The sequence below is a fragment of the Chanos chanos genome, chromosome 3, assembly GCF_902362185.1.
Source record: "Chanos chanos chromosome 3, fChaCha1.1, whole genome shotgun sequence".
NCBI lineage: Eukaryota > Metazoa > Chordata > Actinopteri > Gonorynchiformes > Chanidae > Chanos > Chanos chanos.
In genome coordinates this window covers 57,558,326-57,566,342 of record NC_044497.1, presented here as the reverse complement: position 1 = coordinate 57,566,342, position 8,017 = coordinate 57,558,326, and positions in this window count along the sequence as shown.

Here is an 8,017-nt window from a genome sequence, read left to right as displayed (position 1 = left end):
GAGGGCCAATGGAGACAGAGATGCTCTGACAGAGGACATGATTCCCAGATTTTTCATTTGTCTCAAATGACGCGTAAAGCTGAGGGGCCACACGGCTGATTGGTTCACACTGATCCTGGGTAAACCCTGGCGACTCATCAGAGCAGATTGGTTCACACTGATCACACTGGATTACTCATCAAACTGGATTACTCCTCAAATATAGTTACAGAAATTCAGCTGCACAAACTGTATTAGTGGAGAACTGCATCAGAAATACTGAGAACTTAATGAACTTAAACTGTTACAGACACACGCAGTGAATGGTCCCATTACAGACACACACACAGTGAATGGTCCCATTACAGACACACACACAGTGAATGGTTCCATTACAGACACACACAGAGTGAATGGTCCCATTACAGACACACACAGTGAATGGTTCCATTACAGACACACACACAGTGAATGGTCCCATTACAGACACACACACTGAATGGTCCCATTACAGACACACACACAGTGAATGGTCCCATTACAGACACACACAGAGTGAATGGTCCCATTACAGACACACACAGAGTGAATGGTCCCATTACAGACACACACAGAGTGAATGGTCCCATTACAGACACACACAGAGTGAATGGTCCCATTACAGACACACGCAGTGAATGGTCCCATTACAGACACACACAGTGAATGGTCCCATTACAGACACACACACAGTGAATGGTCCCATTACAGACACACACACAGTGAATGGTCCCATTACAGACACACACACAGTGAATGGTCCCATTACAGACACACACAGAGTGAATGGTCCCATTACAGACACACGCAGTGAATGGTCCCATTACAGACACACACAGAGTGAATGGTCCCATTACAGACACACACAGTGAATGGTCCCATTACAGACACACACAGTGAATGGTCCCATTACAGACACACGCAGTGAATGGTCCCATTACAGACACACACAGAGTGAATGGTCCCATTACAGACACACACAGAGTGAATGGTCCCATTACAGACACACACACAGTGAATGGTCCCATTACAGACACACACACAGTGAATGGTCCCATTACAGACACACGCAGTGAATGGTCCCATTACAGACACACACAGAGTGAATGGTCCCATTACAGACACACACAGAGTGAATGGTCCCATTACAGACACACACACAGTGAATAGTCCCATTACAGACACACACAGAGTGAATGGTCCCATTACAGACACACACACAGTGAATGGTCCCATTACAGACACACACACAGTGAATGGTTCCATTACAGACACACACAGAGTGAATGGTCCCATTACAGACACACACAGTGAATGGTTCCATTACAGACACACACACAGTGAATGGTCCCATTACAGACACACACAGTGAATGGTCCCATTACAGACACACACACAGTGAATGGTCCCATTACAGACACACACAGTGAATGGTCCCATTACAGACACACACAGAGTGAATGGTCCCATTACAGACACACACAGTGAATGGTCCCATTACAGACACACACAGTGAATGGTCCCATTACAGACACACACAGTGAATGGTCCCATTACAGACACACACAGAGTGAATGGTCCCATTACAGACACACACAGTGAATGGTCCCATTACAGACACACACAGAGTGAATGGTCCCATTACAGACACACACAGTGAATGGTCCCATTACAGACACACACACAGTGAATGGTCCCATTACAGACACACACAGTGAATGGTCCCATTACAGACACACACACAGTGAATGGTCCCATTACAGACACACACAGTGAATGGTCCCATTACAGACACACACAGAGTGAATGGTCCCATTACAGACACACACAGTGAATGGTCCCATTACAGACACACACAGTGAATGGTCCCATTACAGACACACACAGAGTGAATGGTCCCATTACAGACACACACACAGAGTGAATGGTCCCATTACAGACACACGCAGTGAATGGTCCCATTACAGACACACACAGTGAATGGTCCCATTACAGACACACACAGTGAATGGTCCCATTACAGACACACACACAGTGAATGGTCCCATTACAGACACACACAGTGAATGGTCCCATTACAGACACACACACAGTGAATGGTCCCATTACAGACACACACACAGTGAATGGTCCCATTACAGACACACACAGAGTGAATGGTCCCATTACAGACACACACAGTGAATGGTCCCATTACAGACACACACAGTGAATGGTCCCATTACAGACACACACAGAGTGAATGGTCCCATTACAGACACACACACAGAGTGAATGGTCCCATTACAGACACACGCAGTGAATGGTCCCATTACAGACACACACAGTGAATGGTCCCATTACAGACACACACGGTGAATGGTCCCATTACAGACACACGCAGTGAATGGTCCCATTACAGACACACACACTGAATGGTCCCATTACAGACACACACACAGTGAATGGTCCCATTACAGACACACACAGAGTGAATGGTCCCATTACAGACACACACAGAGTGAATGGTCCCATTACAGACACACACAGAGTGAATGGTCCCATTACAGACACACACAGAGTGAATGGTCCCATTACAGACACACGCAGTGAATGGTCCCATTACAGACACACACAGTGAATGGTCCCATTACAGACACACACACAGTGAATGGTCCCATTACAGACACACACACAGTGAATGGTCCCATTACAGACACACACACAGTGAATGGTCCCATTACAGACACACACAGAGTGAATGGTCCCATTACAGACACACGCAGTGAATGGTCCCATTACAGACACACACAGAGTGAATGGTCCCATTACAGACACACACAGTGAATGGTCCCATTACAGACACACACAGTGAATGGTCCCATTACAGACACACGCAGTGAATGGTCCCATTACAGACACACACAGAGTGAATGGTCCCATTACAGACACACACAGAGTGAATGGTCCCATTACAGACACACACACAGTGAATGGTCCCATTACAGACACACACACAGTGAATGGTCCCATTACAGACACACACAGAGTGAATGGTCCCATTACAGACACACACAGAGTGAATGGTCCCATTACAGACACACACACAGTGAATGGTCCCATTACAGACACACACACAGTGAATGGTCCCATTACAGACACACACAGAGTGAATGGTCCCATTACAGACACACACACAGTGAATGGTCCCATTACAGACACACACGCAGTGAATGGTCCCATTACAGACACACACACAGTGAATGGTCCCATTACAGACACACACACAGTGAATGGTCCCATTACAGACACACACAGTGAATGGTCCCATTACAGACACACACACAGTGAATGGTCCCATTATTCCCATGCATGTCAGTGGGTGTGTAACTGTAAGTATCCATTAAGGTTTTCCATGTTCACCCATTAAACATAATTTAAGCCAGACACTAAGCACTAATGTGGCTTCATTTTAATATCAGTCAAACAGAAATCTGTTCTGAAATTATACCGTTACTGTTGGCTGACGTCTGAATGAAGCTTAAATCAATCATAATAAATGTTTCCAGGAGAGTTTTGCACAAGCAGAAAAAAGACAGAGAGAATAAAGCCACTGTGAAGAATGAATGAGCTGACATGTGACAGTCTGTCTGCCCGTCTGTCTGTCTGTGTGTCCGTCCGTCCGTCTGTCTGTCTGAGGGACATGCCAATAACAGCCGGCGTGTGAGAAACTCGTGTCTCCGGCGCTGGTGTGAAGATGGTCTCAGACACAAAGACAGACAACGAAGCCACGTGGAACGGAGGCCATTTCAAATTAAGCCCGAGTAGCTCTCCTCCTACCATGTTCAGTAAGGTTCAGTGAAGTGTGGGTGCCATGTTCAGTAAGGTTCAGTGAGGTGTGGGTGCCATGTTCAGTAAGGTTCAGTGAGGTGTGGGTGCCATGTTCAGTAAGGTTCAGTGAGGTGTGGGTGCCATGTTCAGTAAGGCACGGTGAAGTGTGGGTGCCATGTTCAGTAAGGTTCAGTGAGGTGTGGGTGCCATGTTCAGTAAGGTTCAGTGAGGTGTGGGTGCCATGTTCAGTAAGGTTCAGTGAGGTGTGGGTGCCATGTTCAGTAAGGTTCAGTGAGGTGTGGGTACCATGTTCAGTAAGGTTCAGTGAGGTGTGGGTGCCATGTTCAGTAAGGTTCAGTGAGGTGTGGGTGCCATGTTCAGTAAGGCACGGTGAAGTGTGGGTGCCATGTTCAGTAAGGTTCAGTGAGGTGTGGGTGCCATGTTCAGTAAGGTTCAGTGAGGTGTGGGTGCCATGTTCAGTAAGGTTCAGTGAGGTGTGGGTGCCATGTTCAGTAAGGCACGGTGAAGTGTGGGTGCCATGTTCAGTAAGGTTCAGTGAGGTGTGGGTGCCATGTTCAGTAAGGTTCAGTGAGGTGTGGGTGCCATGTTCAGTAAGGTTCAGTGAGGTGTGGGTGCCATGTTCAGTAAGGTTCAGTGAGGTGTGGGTACCATGTTCAGTAAGGTTCAGTGAGGTGTGGGTGCCATGTTCAGTAAGGTTCAGTGAGGTGTGGGTGCCATGTTCAGTAAGGCACGGTGAAGTGTGGGTGCCATGTTCAGTAAGGTTCAGTGAGGTGTGGGTGCCATGTTCAGTAAGGTTCAGTGAGGTGTGGGTGCCATGTTCAGTAAGGTTCAGTGAGGTGTGGGTGCCATGTTCAGTAAGGTTCAGTGAGGTGTGGGTGCCATGTTCAGTAAGGTTCAGTGAGGTGTGGGTGCCATGTTCAGTAAGGTTCAGTGAGGTGTGGGTACCATGTTCAGTAAGGTTCAGTGAGGTGCGGGTGCCATGTACAGTAAGGTTCAGTGAGGTGTGGGTACCATGTTCAGTAAGGTTCAGTGAGGTGTGGGTACCATGTTCAGTAAGGTTCAGTGAGGTGTGGGTGCCATGTTCAGTAAGGTTCAGTGAAGTGTGGGTGCCATGTTCAGTAAGGTTCAGTGAGGTGTGGATACCATGTTCAGTAAGGTTCAGTGAGGTGTGGGTACCATGTTCAGTAAGGTTCAGTGAGGTGTGGGTGCCATGTTCAGTAAGGTTCAGTGAAGTGTGGGTGCCATGTTCAGTAAGGCACGGTGAAGTGTGGGTGCCATGTTCAGTAAGGTTCAGTGAGGTGTGGGTGCCATGTTCAGTAAGGCACGGTGAAGTGTGGGTGCCATGTTCAGTAAGGTTCAGTGAGGTGTGGGTGCCATGTTCAGTAAGGTTCAGTGAGGTGTGGGTGCCATGTTCAGTAAGGTTCAGTGAGGTGTGGGTGCCATGTTCAGTAAGGTTCAGTGAGGTGTGGGTACCATGTTCAGTAAGGTTCAGTGAGGTGTGGGTGCCATGTTCAGTAAGGTTCAGTGAGGTGTGGGTGCCATGTTCAGTAAGGCACGGTGAAGTGTGGGTGCCATGTTCAGTAAGGTTCAGTGAGGTGTGGGTGCCATGTTCAGTAAGGTTCAGTGAGGTGTGGGTGCCATGTTCAGTAAGGTTCAGTGAGGTGTGGGTGCCATGTTCAGTAAGGTTCAGTGAGGTGTGGGTACCATGTTCAGTAAGGTTCAGTGAGGTGTGGGTACCATGTTCAGTAAGGTTCAGTGAGGTGTGGGTGCCATGTTCAGTAAGGTTCAGTGAAGTGTGGGTGCCATGTTCAGTAAGGTTCAGTGAGGTGTGGGTACCATGTTCAGTAAGGTTCAGTGAGGTGTGGGTGCCATGTTCAGTAAGGTTCAGTGAAGTGTGGGTGCCATGTTCAGTAAGGCACGGTGAAGTGTGGGTGCCATGTTCAGTAAGGTTCAGTGAGGTGTGGGTGCCATGTTCAGTAAGGTTCAGTGAAGTGTGGGTGCCATGTTCAGTAAGGTTCAGTGAGGTGTGGGTGCCATGTTCAGTAAGGTTCAGTGAAGTGTGGGTGCCATGTACAGTAAGGTTCAGTGAGGTGTGGGTACCATATTCAGTAAGGTTCAGTGAGGTGTGGGTACCATATTCAGTAAGGTTCAGTGAAGTGTGGGTGCCATGTTCAGTAAGGTTCAGTGAGGTGTGGGTACCATATTCAGTAAGGTTCAGTGAAGTGTGGGTGCCATGTTCAGTAAGGTTCAGTGAGGTGTGGGTATCATGTTCAGTAAGGTTCAGTGAAGTGTGGGTGCCATGTTCAGTAAGGCACGGTGAAGTGTGGGTGCCATGTTCAGTAAGGTTCAGTGAGGTGTGGGTATCATGTTCAGTAAGGTTCAGTGAAGTGTGGGTGCCATGTTCAGTAAGGCACGGTGAAGTGTGGGTGCCATGTTCAGTAAGGTTCAGTGAAGTGTGGGTGCCATGTTCAGTAAGGCACGGTGAAGTGTGGGTGCCATGTTCAGTAAGGTTCAGTGAGGTGTGGGTACCATGTTCAGTAAGGTTCAGTGAGGTGTGGGTGCCATGTTCAGTAAGGTTCAGTGAGGTGTGGGTGCCATGTTCAGTAAGGCACGGTGAAGTGTGGGTGCCATGTTCAGTAAGGTTCAGTGAGGTGTGGGTGCCATGTTCAGTAAGGTTCAGTGAGGTGTGGGTGCCATGTTCAGTAAGGTTCAGTGAGGTGTGGGTGCCATGTTCAGTAAGGTTCAGTGAGGTGCGGGTGCCATGTACAGTAAGGTTCAGTGAGGTATGGGTACCATGTTCAGTAAGGTTCAGTGAGGTGTGGGTACCATGTTCAGTAAGGTTCAGTGAAGTGTGGGTGCCATGTTCAGTAAGGTTCAGTGAGGTGCGGGTGCCATGTACAGTAAGGTTCAGTGAGGTGTGGGTACCATGTTCAGTAAGGTTCAGTGAAGTGTGGGTGCCATGTTCAGTAAGGTTCAGTGAAGTGTGGGTGCCATGTTCAGTAAGGTTCAGTGAAGTGTGGGTGCCATGTTCAGTAAGGTTCAGTGAGGTGTGGGTACCATGTTCAGTAAGGTTCAGTGAGGTGTGGGTGCCATGTTCAGTAAGGTTCAGTGAAGTGTGGGTGCCATGTTCAGTAAGGTTCAGTGAGGTGTGGATACCATGTTCAGTAAGGTTCAGTGAGGTGTGGGTACCATGTTCAGTAAGGTTCAGTGAGGTGTGGGTGCCATGTTCAGTAAGGTTCAGTGAAGTGTGGGTGCCATGTTCAGTAAGGCACGGTGAAGTGTGGGTGCCATGTTCAGTAAGGTTCAGTGAGGTGTGGGTGCCATGTTCAGTAAGGTTCAGTGAAGTGTGGGTGCCATGTTCAGTAAGGTTCAGTGAGGTGTGGGTGCCATGTTCAGTAAGGTTCAGTGAAGTGTGGGCGCCATGTACAGTAAGGTTCAGTGAGGTGTGGGTACCATATTCAGTAAGGTTCAGTGAGGTGTGGGTACCATATTCAGTAAGGTTCAGTGAAGTGTGGGTGCCATGTTCAGTAAGGTTCAGTGAGGTGTGGGTACCATATTCAGTAAGGTTCAGTGAAGTGTGGGTGCCATGTTCAGTAAGGTTCAGTGAGGTGTGGGTATCATGTTCAGTAAGGTTCAGTGAAGTGTGGGTGCCATGTTCAGTAAGGCACGGTGAAGTGTGGGTGCCATGTTCAGTAAGGTTCAGTGAGGTGTGGGTATCATGTTCAGTAAGGTTCAGTGAAGTGTGGGTGCCATGTTCAGTAAGGCACGGTGAAGTGTGGGTGCCATGTTCAGTAAGGTTCAGTGAAGTGTGGGTGCCATGTTCAGTAAGGCACGGTGAAGTGTGGGTGCCATGTTCAGTAAGGTTCAGTGAGGTGTGGGTACCATGTTCAGTAAGGTTCAGTGAGGTGTGGGTACCATGTTCAGTAAGGCACGGTGAAGTGTGGGTGCCATGTTCAGTAAGGTTCAGTGAGGTGTGGGTACCATGTTCAGTAAGGTTCAGTGAGGTGTGGGTGCCATGTTCAGTAAGGTTCAGTGAGGTGTGGGTACCATGTTCAGTAAGGTTCAGTGAGGTGTGGGTGCCATGTTCAGTAAGGTTCAGTGAAGTGTGGGTGCCATGTTCAGTAAGGCACGGTGAAGTGTGGGTGCCATGTTCAGTAAGGTTCAGTGA